This window comes from Trachurus japonicus, chromosome 10 (genome assembly GCF_045865225.1).
Source record: "Trachurus japonicus isolate A0001 chromosome 10, Traja_1.0".
NCBI classification, from domain to species: Eukaryota; Metazoa; Chordata; class Actinopteri; order Carangiformes; family Carangidae; genus Trachurus; species Trachurus japonicus.
Genome location: NC_140916.1, coordinates 17208811 through 17230373, shown reverse-complemented (window position 1 = coordinate 17230373; position 21563 = coordinate 17208811). Strand labels below are relative to the sequence as shown.

The window sequence follows — 21563 nt, the reverse complement described above, 5'->3', positions numbered from 1 at the left end:
AGCAGTCTGATCAATGGTTGTGATTTTGAGCAAATCCACACACATTGGACCCTGTAATCTAAACATCCTGTCTTTGAGATAAAGCTATTCACCATAACAAAGGGAATTAAACAAACTACAAGTTAGGAGAATGGATAAAACTCCACCCAAGTGGATCCTGGTTAGTTTTAGTTCAAATTCCATGTGTCCCACATGTTTTTTCTTTTGATTGCCAATATTAGCATTAACAGCTGTTTACTGTTGAAGTTAGTATGCTCACCAGCTAGCCCTGGCCCAGCTGGCCTTCCCGATCACTTTCCAATACCAAGTGTAAGCGACCACCAGGGGGGTTCTCGCTTCTGGTTTGATCCTATGCTGTTGTCCCGGTGCTCCGGAAACGGTATAGGGGTTATGAGTGTCGTCACACGCCACTTTATTTGTTGCACACGCACGCCAAGCTTTACCAGAATAGCTGCCGGGGTTGGGGAAATCAAAGAAATAAAGGACATGGTATGTAACTTAAATATGTTGATGCAACATCGTTTTCATGCGATTGTGTGCGTAAATGCAACTTTCACTGTGGTTGTTTGTTTAGCCACTGCTAGAAGAGATGTGTGTGGAGCGGATACGTTTTGAAGCAAAGAGTTTACGCCCTTGGTACTGTAGGCAAAGTAAGGTAAATGTTTGTTTGTTTATTTGTTTATATGGGTTGACGGCTACAATGAATTGTTTTTATGAATGAAGTGTTGTTAAACTGTATGAATAAGGATGAGGAGCTGGAGTGTGTATCAAATTTATTGTGCAGTATGGTTTTAATATTGCCAATTGTGTAATTAAATCTTTTCATGTGTTTTCATTTTCACGGTGCCAAAGAGGAAATAAAAGTTGTGCACCAGTCGAGCTCCAGCCTATGTGCCATGAATGCCGAGGGACCGCAACACCAAGTTACTATAACATCCAGTCTACTGCTCAGAGGACGTAGTCCAATCTACTAAATGCAATGATGGCTGAATCTCTGAAGCTGTTGATGTATAAGTGATGATGTTAATGCATTAATGATGCATCACTAGCAAAATTTAGTGATGTATCACTAGCTTAACATATACAAATAGCTCCTGTAACAGAAAAGATGCATTCAAAGGCCATTTATTTGCAAAGTGTAGATGGCAGATGTGGGATTTAGTGTAGCGTCCTTGATGAGAGTATATAGTATATAGTATAGTATATAGTAATCATTGTTTTGTAGCACCGTAGATATTGCAGTATTTCAGAGACATCTATAAATGAAGGCAGGAAGCCAGAACTATTGCACCTGCAGAAAATCTCTGTTGTGCCATAGCGTGATGTAGATGCCTCAACACACCAGTAGTAATGGGGAATATGGCTTCACCTTTTTTAAATATGTCAGTCTGCGACATTAGCAGGTTAAGATTACCGACCCAGATCGAGCCGCTGCTGTGGAAAGAGTCAGGTCATATGGGGAAATGAATGAGAACAAGTACAAGTACTATTCTTTAATCCCTTTTAGCCTATACACTATTTAGTCTTTTGCTTTAAGCATTTAAGTCTAAGTGGGAAGATGGTGCTAGTGATGTATTCATTTCAGGGCATACAAGACAGCCGTCTCTAAAAAGCAGCAGAGTTTGAATCAAATATTAATTTCCTGTTCTGAAAGACCCCTTCTCAATATTTCTCCATGGCTTAGGTCTTTGGCACTGTCCATTTAGTTTGCTGAATTTTGGATAGAGAGAAGAGACTTGGATCTGACACATAGAGGACTGTGTGTGTGTAGCACAGGGTGGTGCATTTATGTGCATTCATTCAAAACACTATTCTCCAAATACATGTGGGCTTGTACGCGCTGGTGTGTAACTGCCACTTCACACATGTCGTAGTTGTAGCCGTAGCCATTTCAAAAGGCCCTTTGATAATGGCTGTAAGATCTCCTGCATGCTTAGGGTGTTTGGCTGCTCTCCTCATTGCTGCTATGAAGGACAGTCCATTTATTCATGTCTGATCCCAGAGCCCCAGAAACCCAGCTCCCTGACGCTCCCTCAAAGAACATGAACAAAGGGCATATTCTGTCACAAGAGAGCGGAGGGGTGAGAGAAAGTTTGTGTGGATGTGTGTGGGTGAGGGTATATTAAGTTTTAAATGTGGAGAATCTCTGTGCATGCATTTAGTTGAATGGTCCTTCTGTGAGACTCTTTCTTCGTCCATATCTGTGTGTGTGTGTGTGTGTGTGTGTGTGTGTGTGTGTGTGTGTGTGTGTGTGTGTGTGTGTGTGTGTGTGTGTGTGGTGTGTGTGTGTGTGGTGTGTGTGTGTGTGTGTGTGTGTGTGTGTGTGTGTGTGTGTGTGTGTCATGTGCATATATGACATCCTCTGACTCGAGGGGAATACCCACCAGATATTAAGCCACTGTTCTCTATAAAACTTTGCTCTGCACAAAGGGCCTTTTTCATGCCCAGCTCTTTAGAAGCTTATACATCAAAAATGTGGCTGGGTGGGTAGAGGGTTACATTGTGACAAATTCGCTTGGGGCTTTGTGTCCTTGGTTTGACTCATGGGAACAAGTCACTGTTGTGACTTGTGGGTCTCATGTTTCTGGTTTCAGTCATATCATAGTGTTAATTCCCACATTATGAACAGATAGCGTATGTGTGAAGTCAGTGCAGGTCATTTTGGCATCAGTTTTGATTGTTTCATGTCCCAAAGGGAAATTTTCAGCTGAAACTACAGCCAACTCTCTTCACATTCAGTAGATACTCTCACATAGTCCCAGGCCACTTTGATGCCTATGTTGGAACCACTACATCTGCAAGTGCTAAAGGCGTCCCGAGAACACCAGTGTCTCAATACAAAAGCACCGGGAATACATATTTTATTAAATGTGGTAAGAAATATTTTTTCAGCAGCATTATCATCTCTATACATCTCATTTAAAGTTGCCAAAGCAAGATTTCAACCTTGGCAGAAGTCATTGCAAAAGCCATCATCTTTGATCACATGAAACTACAGGAAACACTCTGACTTTCTTCTGCATAGCTAAACCCTCAGGTTGCACCAAAGGTTGTGTGCACCATCTCAAAAATGATGAAAAAAAAAAAACTACACATGGATGACCTTGGCTAAGAAGACGTCAACTTAGGCCTCCTCTTGATTGTTAATATGACAATATCTAGTCAAATGGGGAAAGGCTAAAGTAATAAGTCAGAGTAACAAAGCAATAAGCGGTATTTCAGGTGCAGAATTACAGCATATAGTTTCCGTGGAGAGCTGGCAAACTGTCATATCATTACTATTCATAAATACCATGTTTTCATGACTTCTTTGGATTGGATAATCAGACCTGATCATTGACAATTTGCTGTTACATGTGGTGTCTTTTACAGTTTTCTACATGTACATGTACTGTAGTGTTCCTTTGGTGCAACTTCTGAAGTCTAAGGCTGAAAGATAAATCGGTTCTTACGCTGCAGGCACCTTCAGCAAGACCAATGGACTTTGACACAGAAGCATAAATCCAAATGATATCCCAGCAGACTCAACATCAACTTTACAACGTTACCATGAAAGTTGAACTCCATCTATTGTTAATAGAACAACTCTGTGCTTCACCTCTTGAGGACATCATAGAGAAGATCTAATGCCACTGTTGGCCTCTTGAAATGACTGATTCATGGTGTGTAATCTAGACTGAACTACATTTCAGTAAAAATATCACATCTGTTTAAAAAGAGGAATTGGGAGCTTCAATTTTTATCTAACTTGATACTACCCTGCTGGGATCCTAACTCTGCTGGACCGATTTCAACTGAACTTCTGTTAACACAGTTATATAAATGGGTCACTAGTTAAAAATAGCCTGTCCCCACAATTTATGTCCATTTTGAAGACAACAATACGCGGATGCTCGAACGCGTTCCCATTTCTCTATTTATTGAAACCCCTCTTTTTCTTAATTGAATTTCAACATACTCTTTGCTTTATGCCACATCAAAATCCTCTTTATCTGTGCAACAGCCAACGTTGAATTTAAGCTTGTCCTGAATGTATGTAATAAATCCTGAGATAAAAGTTGGTCATTATAGCTAATTTTCAAGTACAATACATTTCAATCTGGAGGAGAAGTTCAGGTCGTATTCGCAATTTAGATGAAATTATTGTGTGATTTGCTCCATTGTCTGTGTGTTGCTTGCACGCTTCAGCAAGTACACTGTCTCTCTTTCTCGCTCCCCCTTTGTGCTGGGGATTAGCAGTAGCCGTTACAGCTCCCCATCACGTCTCCTTTCTGCCTACATGTCCGCACTGCTAGGCCTTCCTCTCTCCACGAGGCACCGTGCCTCATTCTGACCCTTCACAGGCTGCGTGCCCATGGATAAAGGGAGAAAATTACACTGAAATGAGCCTGAAAACATGCTCAAGCACCCCTCCACAAAGCCAGCCATCTGTAATCTTCTACTTGGCATTGTTAGGCACTGTAGCACCCGCTCTTATTCATCACTCTCTCTTTTTTTTTGTTTTTTTGTTTCCCTCGTGTTGTTTTCGTAACACCACACTGAGTGCATTTAAATGTGTGCCACTTGTGACTCGGTTTCACGCTAGTCGTTCTGCTGGAGGTTGGAGTAAGCCATTTGAATAGCTGTCATCCTCTTGAAGAAGTGGAGAAAATGTTCACATCACTCTCTCTTACCCAGCCAGTGACTGTAAGTTAAGAGGAGGAGGGGAGGGGGGTTTCAAGGACACGCAGAACAGTATTCATATTCATGCATGGTGATCAAATGTAAACGATTACCCATAGGATTATGGCAGCGGCAACATTTCCTCTCACTCCCAGATTTTAGGCCCCCGTTTTTAGAACACTTTTTTTTTCCTGGCTGTGCAGGACCACAGTTTGAACATCAAAGCCAGAGCGTCAGTGGGTTTTGGCTCAGTAATGCAGCAAGAGCCGATATGATTTTGTGGAATACAGCTCATCTTCCCTGACTCAGAAGTGTCCCTCTGTAATTGCTGCTGCATTCACTATTTGATTTTTAGCATTTCCAAAGAGTGCCTCCAAGATGTACAATGTAGGATATTGAACTCAACTGTCAAATAAGTACAGAGTGATACAGTATATTGCTTTACAGGAAATTTACAGGGTGTATCTTACAAGAAACATAAAATACACAATTTACAGCAACATATCTTCCAAGTCAGTTTGAGCCCGAAAGACAAATTACAATAGCATACACACTAGACTAGTGCAACATTTATTTCACTGGTGGTAACAACATGTAATGGTGGGACTGCACTGTATCGGGCTTTTAATGATTGATAAAACAGCTGAATACAAGCTGATGATGCATTATTTATTGATTTGTCCTTGTTCAGTGAGCCTATCTTGATTGTCTCTTCCTCTGTGATGAAACAGTCGATGCCTTACTGTGCTCCAGCAACAAATCAATGACAGTCTGTCTGATCAAAGAGTGGGACACATCCCTAAAACAACATCAGGCTACATATAAAATATTTAGATGGCGCAGAGGAAGACAGTAGAGCAAGAACAGAGCAAAACGGGAGCTGCAGGAAGCACTGCAGGAAGAACATAGAGGGAGAGGAACGAGATGACTCCCACTCAGCAACCTTCTCCTCCTGGTGGTGTGTTTGATGTGGGCCTGTATATGCTTTTTTAAAAGATTTCTCGTAATGTCTGTTATGCTCTACTTTTTTCACCCCGCTGTTCGGTTTGAGCATATTTCCATCCTCTTACACTTGCTCCTCATCTCTCTCACTAATGTTAGACATCTGTCCATCCCATAAGTCATTGTGGCCCAAATATGAATCTCATGCTCAGTGTCTGATGTGATGGCTCACAAATCCGAAAAGTTATTATTTTTCTCCCCCTTCTCTAGTCCTGTGCTATTTTTTAAAATAGCACACTCACATTACAGTTTCCAGAAGATGAGAAAGTGGTGATTTATTTTGCTGCACAAAGTCTAGTTTGCACATCAAAAAAGGAATGCTATTAGATGTTCTTTACAAATAAGAAGCTTATTAATAATGTAGCAGAACTGAGCCGGCGTTAGCATGTTGCATTCAGGCTATGCTTTCATCTGTGATGAGATACTGCTCACTGGAGCTGTTTGCCCCTCACTGAGGAAAACAATGATCATTTCAAACACATACATAATTTCAAAAATAAAGACTTAAAAGTGTTAATCCTAAATGTTATCTACTTCAGTCAACATGATGTCAAACACAGAGTTCTCTGGAAAATTGAACCTGATTGTGAGGTGAATATCATGCCGTCCATTTGAACTGCAGTAGAAGAAGAAGTAAAACTTCTGTGGATAAACCATAAATAGAAGCAAGTGGCGAGCGTATTTTATTTTAAGTATAAATCCTGCAGATGAAGATAAGATGGGGCCATTTACAACATATATAATAACTAGTGCAGCATCCCAGTGACTAACGAAGCTGTTACTTAGCCCCTGCACAGTGGTGGAGAAAAAACAGTCACTGACTCAAAGATGCCGATCCAGCTGAGTTACCTGCTAAATAAAATATCGGCTGACCCAGCAGGATTATCTGCTTAACACTTGTTGTAGTGCGATTTTAACTATACTCCCCAAAACATGTGCTGCATTCCCAGAATGCCACTGACCCATTTATTTAGTTTAGTTCAGTTTAGTTTAGTTTGGTGAGGCTGTGATGATTCATTTTCTGAGGTTTATTTTTCCAATATGCAGTACAGATATGAAATGCAATTTCTTTTTAGGACCCTCTTACCTGGTTGCGCTGGCTCTGGAACAGATTGAGAGAAATGTTTGGCAGGGAGTGTACTGCATGGTCGTGAAGTATTGTGGGCATGGAAAAAGTGACTTTCCTTTTCGTTAATGAAAGTCAGATATCAGAATTTGACAACAGTAGTTACTGAAGCCAACTGTGAGAAACTGTTAGCACTAGTGCTAATGTGCTAGCTCTTGACACAAGAAGTGTTTTGTTACTAATCATAATCCTCTGTGACTGTAAACTTAAATCTTGCAAGAATATAAAATAGAGACCATAAAAATAACATAATTTACAGAACATGAATACATTGAGCTGTTATTGATATGTAAAAGAAGGATCAAATAATGTTCTTTAAATGATATAAGAATCTGAATTTATAATTGTTATAACGTATTTAAACAAGATGCAAAAACGTACTATGACAATAGAAATTAATCTCATTTGAGAAGCCCTTCTATGAACTGATGCATCATTCAGAGGCTGGGGAAAATGTGTGCCACAGTAATGATATCCTAGTGAGAGTTTGAGCAGAGAGAGAAACGCTTGGTAGAAGGCCGTTGTTGCAGCCAGTGACTATTTGGTTGAATAGGAGAAATATGCACATTCTGCAATGGGACAAACATAACACTCTGTCTGTGTAGCGTCATTAGCCTCATACTTGTTTCAAGTAAGTCCTGTGCACTTGACTGACACCTCAGATTGAGAGGAATGAAGTAGGACGGACCAGGATGTGTAGGTAACATCCTCAGTTCCATAGGGTTGTCATGTGTTAGAAGCTGGTGCTGGAATTATTCCTTTTAGAGCCAATTTAGCATTAAAGTTGCTCTCCCACTGGACTCCGATCAAGGTCATGCTGCTCTACAGCAGAATAACAAATATGTCTGAGGGTTTTCTCATCAGTATTAAAAATGGGCATATCGAAAGCTAAACATTAAATTATTCTCCACTTTAGCTGGATCGTGGCGCATTATTGTGATCTCATGTCATAGCTGCTTGCCTTGTCAGGACGCTGTGATGCTCCTAAAGTGAAGACCAGCTCTGCAGCAGTGGTATTAAAATAACAGCCAGGCTAAAGATGACACTACCATGAAAGGGTTACTTCACTTCTGCTGGTGTGGGCCGGAATTTAGCAAAGCTAACAGATTTTCAGGCTGACTTTGAGCCAACTCTGTAAAGTTGGAGGTTCTTAGTTAAAAGGCGAGCCCTGTCCTCTGAGTACAGATGCTACAGAGAGCCTTGGAGCTGATAATTAAAAGTGCATCCGACTGAGGAAAAAAGTCGACAGTCATTAAGGTGAGAGGTTTGGCCTTATTGAACACTCTACGTAGGGACTGAGACCCGGCTGTAGCTGGCACCCCATTACAGAGACGGTTGGTTATGAGCCACAAGTGCACAGCACAGTCCAAGTTCATTAAATCACTGAGTCCCTCTCATTAATTTCGCAATGCTAAACTTGTAATGTAATTTAGTGCAAATTGAAGAGCCATGTGCGACCATAGCTCACACGTGCATATAATGCTATATCTGTAAAAAAATAAAATAAAATAAAATGTACAGGGTGAGACAATGGTGACAACATAGTATGAAGTTACTACTGCTCTAGGACAGCTCTATCTTCCCTTTTTGTCTCTTTTACATTTTCTGTTTTATAATATTTATGTCACTTTGAGACTGTTCTTTCATGCATGCTCAGATGCCTGAATATCTTTTATAAAATCTCACATAAACCTTTCTTTTGTTCCAAAGGAAAGGAGGCATTGGGGGATTGTAATTTAGTCTCAAAGATATGCCCATTTTTCAGACAGTAAGCTGCATCGTAGCTGTTACCATTCACTTACTTGCTGGGTGATATGTGTGTTACTGGAGGACATCTCTAAAGGGCACACTAGAGCACTTAGACCATATACAACTGTCAGATTTGCATGATTTAGACAATAAACATGGCAACACCAGAGGAGGATTCACACATGCTCCAGCAATTTGCTGGATTGGATGCTTGGATTAGTCAGGAGTGACATGCAGTCAGGCACTGCCAAGATGGTGAAGGAGGAGCAGCCCACTCTGAGCTTCAAAACCGCTCCTCAGAAACCCATAGGTGACATCATTGAGGCTACAGCTTTATGCCCAGACAGGCCTCTCAACTCAACACCACCACATTGACAACCAGTTTTCACTCACTTTGCCAATTTAAGAAATCAGTGATGAGAAATATCATCAACATTTTGAAATGCCTGTGCAGATGTTTGATGATCTGCTCTGATGAATTAGCCCACCGAGCACTTTCCCTACATTGTCCCGCATATGTGTAGCTATAATTTAAAAGGATGCGCACAGCACTCCAAAAGAAAGTAGGATTTATAGCAACCATGCTCACATAAGTTCTAATAGCTATATCTTCACCATAACCCTGTCATAACATTGCATCATGTTATTTTAAAGACTGAAGGGAATGCCATTTACGTCTTCTTGGATTTCAACTTTTCTCTCTCTACAAAGAGAAATGAAAAAGAAAAACAATTATATGTGATTTAAATTGAGACAAACTTAATATAAGTCTTGATCTTGTCAAGCAGCGGATGTGAATTATCCAGTCCAATAATTACGTAAAAGCACAGAAATGAACACAGGAAATTAAACAAATCCCCTGTTAAGATGAAACTGCCCTCATAAAATGAATGGAAACACTGACTGTGGGTTATTTCTTTTGAAGACAACGCACCTTGTGTCAGAGGCATAATGATACAGAGCTGTGTGTGACTGTGTGTGTATCTGTGTGTGTATCTGCGTGTGTGCGTGAGCAAACCGTTACTGGTTGCCTCATGCTGGGAAAAATGCTGACAGCTGACGTATAATGTTTACATTCTATTGCAAGTGAGTTCATACCAGGAAACGGGGGCAAGGATGTGTGAGCGTTTCCCTGGCGATACAAAAGTGGCCCCTGTGTGTTGTGGCTGTGGTTTTCGCTGATAATGAGCACAGACGTATGTGTGCTGAGCTAATTGTGGAAGAAGAGGCAACACCCTTTCCCATAAAATGTGTCGCCCAAAGACTTTGTGTCTCCCAAGAGGGAAATAAATGGTATAGCCCAACTCTTTTGACATTGTGTCACCCAAAATAAAGATGAAGAAAACATATTTTCTGATATCATCCATATGTCAAATGGGTGGGGAAATGGAGAAGATACCTCAGAACACAACTTATTATTATTTTGAGGAATATTGATAATCTTTGTAACTTTCTCTTTGCTATGTTCCATCAAAGCCTTGACAGTTAATTTAGTCTCTTTATTTGAAAAATGCAAGATGCCCCACCGGAGGATGGGTTGACCAAGCATAGCGACAGCCTCTGTTCAGGCAGGATAATTGAATATAGTGAACTAGTCATCACTCTTGTCCTTTGTGTTTTATTTGAGCCAAACAGTGTCAGCCGTATTCAAAACTCATTAGCTTGTGTACATTGCACCGCTGACATTTATCTACGCATGATGCCCCCTTTTGGCATATTAATAGCTGATTTACGATGGCCGAGAAAACGGCAGGCATTTTAATTTGATCAAGACAGATAAGGAGTTGGAATATTTAATGGTATTTGTCATGTATTAAGTGGGTTTTGTGACCACAGACTTGTCACCTCTAGCCTCGAGGCCAGCGTGGAGAATGTGGTGGGGCAAAGTGAAGGACAGCTAATGCCAAGGTGCATTTGTGTAATTTGTTTTGTTGGGCAGAACAAGACACACTGTGGTTGTCCTGAACACATCCCAGTGGCCACCAGGAGGAAATGGTGGTTGTGAGTCATGGAAAAGAACAGGAGTGCTCAGCTGATCACACAGCTGGGAGTATAAATTAATGAAAATCATACCGAGTAGCTTAGTGAATGAGGTTTTTTTTTTTTTGGGGGGGGGGGACTTGTCATTATATCACAAACTATAAACACATTTGACTTAATAAAATGTTTTGCATGCACATATCAGAGCCAGAGAGATCTGATTCACATAAACAGTCTCTTGAAATGTTATGGTAACATCTTATATCTTTTCCGAACCAATTTGCGGTGAGAAAGGCCTTTCATCCACATCAAAGGCTCGTTGCTGCTCAACACATGTTGCTCACACAAGGTTGGCTTTATTTCCTCACGATAATCACTTGCTAATGTGAAAGGAAAAAATAACATCCATCCTCTGACACCAGTTTGTCTTTTGAAGCTGTATCTCTGCCAGACTGCAAGTGAAATTCAAGTGTAACCTCTGGCCAAATGACAGGAAATACAGTATTGTTTATATCATCTCACTTACTGTAAGGTGAACATGAATCTTTGCAACTTATTGTCTTATGCCATAGTCAAAATTAGTCAAATCATCCACTTTATTTCTGTCAGGTTTTTCTCAGCATGTGAAGTGCCAGAAGTAAATAAATCAACATGCTGAGCTGGGATGTCTGGATCGTGACGGTCTTCTCTCATCACGGTAAAATCCCTGCCTGTCTGAATATGTACAACCTGCGAGGGAGGGACAGGATACCTGGGTTATTTTTATTCACACATTGGATATTTTCTCTGTGTCCTCCTGATTATCTTCCTTTTTCTGGATCCCACAGGAAGAAAATGGTGGGCTGATACCATCATTTTTTTTGTCAGCAGCAGTTGCCAACAAAAGTGAAAGGGGAAGAGGAAAGAAAGAGGGGGAAAAAGGGAGAGGTGGTCTGAGCGAGGGGGGCGTTTTGTTATGCTGTTCGCAGGTGGATGACAAATCTGCTTCTAAGTTAAACAGGGTTTTCCTAAGTGAGGTGGACCTCTTTGGCATCACGGGTCCTATCGATGTATGAATGTGCTGACCTCTACTTTTCACCGCCACACCTGTTTCTATTCAGAGAGACCGAATGTTCCACTCAGACTAAATCGTTTCCTCTTGTAAAAACAATGTGAAGATTAAAGGATAGTACACCCACTCTCTATGTTGTTAGTTAGACGTAATTAATCCATCCATCCTTCTTGCATTTTGTGGACTTGGGGAAGGCTTATGTCTGAGTCCCTTGGGAGTGTCTTTTAGGGGATTAGGGGGGATTGTGGGGTACCAGGGCATTGCTAAAAGCCGTTCATCTCTTATATAACCATCGTCCATGCTGTGTCTGTATTCTCATTAGGAAGTCGGGCATGTTTTCCATGGCCCCTTTTCAATTATTCTGTTTGTGGTCTTTACTGACAACAGGATTTCAAGATGATGCAGCAGGAGGGAAGAACAGTGTCCAGTTTTGCTCTTCTTCCTTTGTCTTGCACACACTGGGTTGATTTTTCAACAAAAGGTGTCTGAGACAGCTGGTCCAAGACTGAGGCCATGGTTCTCTTGCCAACGAGCAGCTTCCCAAGAGGTTGGGAAAGAGTCACTGCCCCAAATGAAGACGTGTCTCAGGGTCAGGTTCATAAACAAGGGTGATATGGCATGAGCAGTACATGTGCTGAAGAGTGAAGTTCTTGAAGTTCTTAATGTCTTGGTCCAACCCTCACCTATGATGGTAAACTTACTGGCTAACAGAAGAATTTGCATCAAAAGGATTCTGATTCGTCTTGAGGTACAACACAACAGGTGAATCATGTGACTGAAACAAATCCAGGATGGGAATATATACTTCATCTGGAACGGGAACGCCTCAGGATCCCCTCCGGAGGGAGCTGGAACATACTGCAGCAAAGAGGGACGTGTGGATTACGTTGCATTGGCTACTGCTACCACAACCTGACCCTGGATAAGTGGTGGAAAATAGATGGTGAATGGATTTCATCAATCAATAATGTATTCCGGGAGTTACTTTGTGATGATATAAATTACCATATAGATTGTACAGGAAAGATGGGGAGTTTTTATGAATAATTTTTAGCCTGTTATAAAACCATTCCATTTAACCTGAGTGCAATCCTGGCATTACTGTGAAGGGCATCTTTGATAAAAAAAAAAATGTTTGTGTAAACATGCTTTTATTATTATTTTTTTTATCCCATTTCTCATTAACCTGTATCAGTTTTAGTTAACATGCTTCTACATCACCTTAGATACCTTTCTGCAGCTCCTACAGAATGTGAGCTTCTTCCCATCAGCGATGGCTGTATGGACATGTTGGTAGGTCTAAATATAGCTCTTAAGCCACATGTGTTGTCAGGCTTTCTCCGTACTTTACATTGTTCAAAATTGGATTTTATTCAGGTGTTGAGGTAAGTGTTGATGGGATTTCTTACCCTAAAAAACCGAGGTGCAAATCGGTCGTTCCACTTGGAGCCTGAAAATTGAGGTTTATTGTGGATGTTTATTTGAAAAGTGTTTTATTAACAGTCTGATATAACAAAACAACACATTTCTGCAGCTCGCTGGAGAAAGTGAAAAATGCATAGTTAAACGGCTGTTCGATGCATCACCAGAAACTGTTCTTAACAGTGTCCGGTGCTTGAATATCATTTGACCTCAGAGCTTTATTTTGACACCACAACTTTTTTAGGATTTCTTATTCAAGATTAAACAGTGTTGGAAATGTGGTTATTAAAGCACATTATGTTCTTTAATAAGATTACATGCTGTCATTCACACATCCCACAATTCCGACATCCCACCACTCTGACATGCGCTATTCCGACATGCCATTGTCCCACCATTTCGACACGGCTATCAATATAAGGAAATGTGCGTTACTCAACAGGTGACTCCCTCCTACTTATCTGGACTCTCTACCACTGGACTCTATCTATCTGGCCTGTCCAGCCTCTCCCCGGTCTTTTTACTAAATGTAACCAACTCCTTTCTTCATTCTTCATTGCCATTTAGACAAGTAGAGTTCTATGTCGGACTGGTGGGATGTTGGAATGGCGGTTGCCAGATACCTTGTGCATTGTTGAGTGCTTCCCATTTATGACTGTTAACTGATGATCAAATACACCACTCTCCGTTGTCATTACGCAGCCGGTGGGCAGGTGGTTAATATTTGCTGGCACAGACACTACTCTCACATTTACATTTCAGAATAAGACATTAACTGATGCAAACATCCAGAGCGAGGGGGAATGAGTGCAGCGTCTGTTATGACTTTTTATCAGGATGATGTTTATCTGAAAGCTAGAACTAATTGTGAACAATTTGAGTATCTTAAATCTTCGTATTTTACACCTCTTTAACTGCTATTCGTGCATTTCTAATAGTTTCAACATTGTGCGTTTGAATCTATTTGTCTGGAGTTTGAGGATCCTCCTTTTAATATTATTCAGACTGGTTTGGTTTCACAGTAGATGGTTAAGCAAACTAAAAGGGCTTAGAATGGATGTGAATGAAGAGTGGCGTTTTTCTCTCTTTCTGTTTCTCTCTTTAGTATGTGATAAGGTCACTATTACTTACTTGGCATTCAGGGGAGATGAACACTTGTTGCAGTCCATGGACAGGCCAACTCTCCTCATGTCTCTTATTAGGCAATCATTGTGGTGAGTCATGGCACACTGATGTGCATCAATGATTAAGAGACAGTGTTGGTGGACGGCAGAGAGTGGAGAGATTGGCAGCAAGCAGCCACTTTGTTCATAATTAACCATGGTTTTGTTAGCACACCTCATGTTAATTAGGGAATATGCTAAATAATGAGCTGTATTGAAAATTAATGAATGCTTTCAGAGTGATTGATTTTCAACCATAATTCATTTTTCAGTGTGCAGTAAATAAGCCTAATTGAAAAGCATGAATTAGGAGATCACACAAATCCGTCCTTGTTGTGAGGAAAACCAGCAACTCTGATTCTTGTTATTTTAGTGCTTGGAATAAATTCAAAACACAGACCGGCATTAAAATCCTGGTGAGTCATAAATAATAGGAAAGTTGAGATAGTAAACTCAAGTTTTATTGGTTTTATTACGTGTTCTACCTTTTATATAGTATGTACATAAACATTTCAATGTTCAATGTTCAATCTGATATGCTTGAGCGGGGGGGCGGGGGAGCACAAGCAGCACAAATATCGTTCTTATTTTTCCGCGACAGCTAAAAATCTCCAGTATCCAGGTATTAAAGTTTGAAGTCTGGAGGCATTTTGGATACAGCTGCTTTCTACTTTCTTGCCAGATCTCTTCCTCTCTGTCGATGGTGGGTGACTGGGAACAATAGCTTATTAGGAACCAAATGACGGGCCATGTGTTCTGTTTTCTCTGATTATTTCACACTGACAAAAGAAAAAAGAAAAGTAACACCCCACCTGGATGGATCCTCATGAAAACAATGCACTGATTATTCATGGTGGCACCTCTTGTGTTGACTGGCTCCTGTGTCTTCTGTGTGGCTGCTGTCTGGTGTCAGTATACTACTTAACTGTTCTCTGTTGGGAGCAGATCTCACTAAAGCTGCAGCAGTTGTCATTAATATAGAATCAAAGATGTTCTACTATGAAGTGTGATGCGCCGTGCATGCCAGCCCAATCAATGCACAGCAGCCAGTAAGTGTCTCATAAAGTTGTGTTTATTGTGTTTTGATTGATTAGTTCTTAGGGAGCAGCCAACATGTCACGTGACACAAGCATACGTTTCTCCATATGGCTGTATTGTCTCTCTATAGGCTTAGCTGTTGGAGGGATTATTTATGGAATCCTCAATTCTTGGAGCCACTATGTAACACCCAGTGTATGTGTGTGTGTGTGTGTGTGTGTGTGTGTGTGTGTGTGTGTGTGTGTGTGTGTGTGTGGGGGGCGAGTAGCATCATTTGTATGTTCAGCATGTGCATCTGTCACAGACTATTGCTAATCATTGCACCCAATCCGCAGCACACTGTGAAATGATTGTCTGTTTTTGACTCAAACTTTGGGGTTTCATGCTAATCTGACTTGTTTTCTCCTCATCTTCTCCCCCAACCCCTCCCTCTCCTCTCTCTGCTCATTATCTGTCCTTTGCTTTTCACCTCACCTCATCCCCCTCTTTTTCTTTCATTTGCCTCTATCCCTCCTTCTATCGCTCTCACCATCTTTCTTGATCTCCTCCTCTCTCTTTCTCTCTCTGTCTCCCTCTCCAGTCCATCAACGTCCACAGCGGTGCTGCTCATCACTAACTAGGCTGCCTCTGAGCCCACAGGTACGTCCCCTCCTCCTCTCTCTCTCTCTCTCTCTCTCTCTCTCTCTCTTTCTCTCTCTACATGCTCTATTTTTAACTCCACTCTGCAGGATCTTTCCCCACGATTCTCCCCCACCAACCCCAACTCGCATCTCTGGCAGCACCTCTCTACCATTCCAGCCAAGTGGTAGAAGACTGTAGACCAATACCTGTTTATTTATTCATACTCAATTCTTCCTTTTCTTCTCTCTTTTTTTTTGTTGTTGTTGAAGAAATGCTGCCTGCCACCTTCATCTTGAGCATTTATAAGAAGTGAGTGGTGTGCCACACTTGACAGCATTAGATGCCGGGGACCTGTGCTTGTGTTTGCACCATATTAAAGCTATGAAATAAGTGAATTAGGGAAGAATCATGTGTAGAAGAGCAATAGAGGAATCAGTGGGGTGTACATGTAGAGGACAAGAATGAAAAAAGAGATTAACATGTGATGCACCTGCTGAGAGCCACACTGACTTTAATTACTGGTTAACACTGATGTGTGTTATCATTTGATACATTCATTCATGTCTAAAATGGTTTGCTTTGTTAAGCTGCCAGTTTGCCTCTCACGATGCCTGGCAGCCATCTGAACCCTCCCACTGAGTGAAACATAATGCACTTGTTGGACTGTATGGCTGAAGACCATGGTCTTGTCAGCTCCCTCTCCCCCTCCTCCTCCTTCTCAGCCTCAGCCTCTTGTCTTTTAAGACCACTCCACTGGTTTTTCCCTTTGCATATCCTCCTGACAAGAGCTTACAGCACATAACCTCCTCCAGCGGATGAGTGCCATGCACTGGAAGCTCTCTGTATATGCGTGGAAGAAGCATGCCGACTTTATTATATACAGGTCGAGTGGCTTCGCAGTCCTCTGGTGTAAACAGTTGCTTTAATTCACTCCTGTGGAGGTAAAGAATGGTCTTTAAATGGATTGAACTGTTTGTAAAGCCCTGATAGCTTTGGCTTTGGCTCAGTGGGTTTTTCTGTCTTATTGTAGAGACTATTTTACATAATTTTTTAAGCAGAAAACTGGGTCAAAATATCGTCTTTTTTTAATGGAGGATCTCTTTATTCTCACTGAAAACAAAGCGTCTCATTTGGATGATGCAGCACATAGTTGCAGCTCTATCCGTAATAAGAAGGTTTCCAGTTTTTCTTTTTATCTTGTACCATCAGAGAATACCCTGTAATAGACGGTATTAGTTAATTAATGCAATATTGATTCTCAGTGATATGCTTTCTGTTTATTAGTTTCCACCTCAAGGCTTGTACGGCTTAAGCGACGACCACAGACAGAAGAAAAGCAATATATTGTTCTTATGAATTACAATTTAGTTCCTATGGTTACACTGTTTGTCTTTGATGCAAGGTATTTACATTTAATATTCACTTGATCAAGGTTGTCTTTAATACAAAGGAGAGGCAGGACCAACTGGAAAGAACTGAAAAACTGAGGAAGATTAAAATAATCGTTGAAGCCAGGCTTTTTCCTTATTGGCAAGCATTGTTTTCTTTTAATGATGGCTTCTAAAATACAGATGAAATACCTGCTGACTTAAAAGACAAATTTCCACTAGACAGATGAGGAGGCTGGCACTGAGGTAAACACCATTTTGTCAGCTTTACAGTAACCACACGGTATGACTTGGTACTGATCCTTGTCTGTGTTCCCAGACGTGGCATTAAGGACTAAGGACAGACCTGCCTCGCAGCATTCCTGCCTGATTTCCCCATGCAGAACCAACACAGGTAGACGGCTGTGAGAGAATCCATTTGTCAAACTCGCGGTCTTTCACGGCTATAGACAACCACTGTCAATGGGAGGCTTTTGAGTTATTATGTGCCTTACCAAAAGAAGCGTACCGCCTGTTTTCAGCGGGAGCTTTACAGAGGGGTTTTTTACACACACAGGCGCACAAAAACACACAACAAACACACACACACACACACACACACACACACACACACACTCACACCGCCTCCTGTCGAGGCACATCACACACCCTCCCAAACAATCAGTCTTTGCCTGTCAAGGAGGCACACTCCTCTGCAGATGCAATAGGCCAGATGCAGGGCAGTGGCTTGCTGAGATAATGTATAAAGTTGTGATGTCATGAGGCAGCACTGAGTCTTTGCTTTGAATGAACAGCAGTCATTTCAGTGCACTCTCATACTCTGGCAGAATGGTTACAGCCCTTTCACTGAAGAAAAATACAGACTGAGTAAGAAGCATGTCAAATCACCCTGCACTCACTTTATAATCCATTGCAGGGTGGAGGGTGTTTGTAGCATGTGATTTTCCTCTGTTATATCTCTATGTTTACTAATCAATAGGGCAGAAATGTTCATCTTAAGCAGACTTAAGCATTTCTAGTGATTTGTTACTGATATTGTCTTCTACAGTGATACTTTAGGTGGAAGCAGAAGCCCAAGTAGCTGCATTAGCGGGAGCTTTGTAAATTGGTTCTCTTCTATGAGCCACAAGGGTCTCTCATCATTCTGCTCTAGTTTTGCTCCACCCTTCCCTGCTCTCCCTCTTTCCCCTCTGATGTCTGTTTCTCACTCATCTTCACTTCCTCCCCCCATTTTAGGCATGGCGACAGTATAAATAGATTATTAATACTAGATAGGCATGTTTTGGGTTTTTTTTCCTGTACTTTTGTCTTTCCCGCTCATTGCATTTAATTTCCCATCCTCTCCTCTGGTCTCCTCCTTCCTTCCCTCCTTTGGTATATGCCTTCTGACAGCCGTGGTGCCCTGCAGCCAGCCTTGGCCAGGTATAGCAGTAGATGAAAGGTTTGCAGCCAGAGCTCTCTTTCAAAGATGCCTTCTGCTGCATCTCTGCTCTCCGTGGGCAGTCAGGTGTCCCGGCCAGGCAGATGGAGAGAAAGCTAGAGAAGGAGGAGGAGGAAAGGAGGAAATAAGGATGGGGGAAGGAAAGACGACCAGAGACAAACGGCCACAGAAAGTAAGAGAGACAGAGCGAGGTCTTCGGACCTTTACTTCAGGTGATGATCAAAAACCTTGGCATGAGGGTGCAGCTAGGGGAGGCAAGGTGCCCCCGTCTTTCACTCCACCCCAAGTTTGAAGCTCCGCTTATATGTCCTCACTCAGTCTGGAGGCTGCCACGGGACATGAAAGAGTTTTTTGAAGGTGTTCCTGACATGTTTTCATCATCTGATGTCTTGGAGTCACACTAAGGCCTTCGTTGAAAAAGTAACATCTAGTGCACTGAACAAAATCAATTGAACTTTATCCCTTAAGGTGAAATTTAAATTTCTTGTTCAGCACCAGTGCCCAATCAAGTCAGGATTGATGTCCTGGTCTATTTGTTTGCTACATCTCTCTCACATTGACATTGATAGGGTTGAAAGAGCAGAATAAGCAACATGAGGAAATACACATAGCACACAGAGATTCACTTCTTGTTGAAACATTTTGTATTTGGTATAAATCCTTATTTTCTTTTTTCATGTTAATCAATTAGTCATCTCCTGTTAGAAAGACACTGGTTTGCCGCACATACTATGTCTTGCCAGTTCTCCGGTGTGTGGCAGAGCTCCAGAGTTACCATGTAATTCCACACGAGACAGTCTCACGCCTCAGCTTCCAAACTGTTTTACAAACTGTTACCACACCAAATCAAAACACGACATCCTGCTTGCAAATCCAAGCAGACATTTATTAGCTTCTGTCACAAACCTCATTGCCAGGGAATAATTGAAAACTTCAACTGTAAAAGAGATATTGTTCTTGTTCCTTTAAAATAACCATCCTTGAAAACCTTCTCCTCTGTGATTGAAGGGGAAATGGTTTACACACATAAATCTTATCTGAAGACACGCTAGATAATGCACTATAGGTCTGAGCTCAGAGATTTAGCCTCTGGATGCTGCAGCGACGGAGGGGGAGGCAGCGCAGGCAGTAAAACATCTGACAGTTGGTCATTACGAAAGACGCAGGTGGGCCAAAAATCAATCACACCGAGACTGGCCGGGACTCTGACAGATGCCTGACGTCTGCTTGATGAAGAGCTCTGCTGCTCTGAGTGAGGAGGAGGAGGAGGAGGAGGAGGAGGAGGAGGAGGAGGAGGAAAAGAAGAGGGATAGGAAAGGGGAAGAGGAGCAGAGGAGCAAGAATGAGCTGGGCAATCGGCAAAAGGCAGTTATGAACAACTGAGAATCAGCAGGGAAGGAGGAAAAGGGTTGAGTCACTGTATATATTGATGAGAAGATACTAGAGAGAGAAAAGGAGAAGGGCTTTAGAGAACACGGAGAGAAAAGGAGATCCAGACAAAAAGGGGGAGAGAAGATATGGAGGGGCCGGCCAGGAGAACAAGGCCCGAGACATTTTTACCAACAACTGAAGTGATTTGATATGGCCACAGTTACCGTAACAGCACTTTAACAACTCTGCTCACTGTTTTTAGAGCCGACCAGGGTCTGTGTTTTGACATCACTTTTACTTTATAGGCTATTTCATGGTGTCTGCTCTAACAGTATGAGAAAGTGTTTCAAGTGTGAAATGCCCCTGCATTGCTGGCTCGCACTCAATAGCAGAGGGCACTTTATTTCATTTACTGTCAATTTTATACTCATTAAAAATAAATATATATATTTAAGGGAAATATTCTACTCTGGAGTAACGTCTGGGTTGCAAATGCAGCTTTAAAGGTCGGCCATAGTCCAATGGAATTCAATATAAACAAGCTATGCTGGCACAGGCTGAAGTGAATTTACGTGACGACGAGGCATTTGTTTTGCCATAACTTTGTCTTCTGAGTCTCACGTGTGAAATTAGGGGTCGGCAAATGGTAGCGTACACCTGTATTTTCAGTCTTTTTATATTTGTCATTTTAACAGCTATTCCTGGAGTCTAGATAGCACGACGCAAAATATGTCCTCTGTTGCACTCTATATCCCTGCAGATTGACAATCTTTACAATATAAAGATTTCATTGTCAAGCTTGTATCCGTGTGGTATGGAGGCCCATTTCTTTTCTATAGTACAATGAGATGAAATTGCAGAAAAGGATAGAAACGGAGGGGGATGTGTCACAGCAAGCAACAGTACTGAGGCAAACGAGTAAACATGTTTACGGAGCATTAAGAGTTCTTATCCGTTGCAGCAGTGGTGGCCTAAAGATTGTACATTGAGGGGGTCCGACTACGTATAAGCAAACAGCAAGAGGTGTTAGATCAGTGTTTAAGCCATCAGGATAGAACAGAAAAAGACTTAAGCTTTGCTACTGCTGCACAGTCATGTTCCTGCTGTCCTGACACAACATTGTACCGAACAGTTTCTACCTCCAGGTGTCTCAAACTTGGCGCTATCCTTACTATCCTCAGGCAGCTCTGATGAGGTAATTTGCAGATTTTTTGGTTTGTTGGTTTCATCTAAATTACTTGTCCATACACATATCTTCTGAGGAGCCTCTAGATATTTCATCACTCCAGTTTAACAGATTAAATATGACCACACCCCCAAACTGGTAGGGAGCCCAGGACAGCCAGGAGAGAGATGTTCAGGTCAAGCCGAATGCTTTGTTGGCTTCACACAGGTCATACAGTGTGAACAAAGATGGGTGTGGCCTCCATTACGTCATCCATAGGGTCCTGAAGCTGAGAGTGGGCTGCTCTTGTGTTGCCATCCTGGCAGTACCTGACCCTTCTCTACCTCCTGGGAAATGAGAAACAAGGCGCAGCATGTATGAAGC

At 41.7% G+C, this 21563-nt stretch overlaps 1 protein-coding gene across 2 annotated transcripts in view; it reads left to right on the top strand.

The window, feature by feature from the left end:
• mid2 (midline 2) overlaps positions 1-21563 on the top strand; it is a 139853-nt gene that overhangs the window by 17588 nt on the left and 100702 nt on the right. For both annotated transcript variants that reach the window (XM_085789687.1, XM_085789690.1), the window contains exon 2: positions 15774-15832. The gene's annotated coding sequence lies outside the window, so the exon portion shown is untranslated. The remainder of the gene's footprint in view (positions 1-15773; positions 15833-21563) is intronic.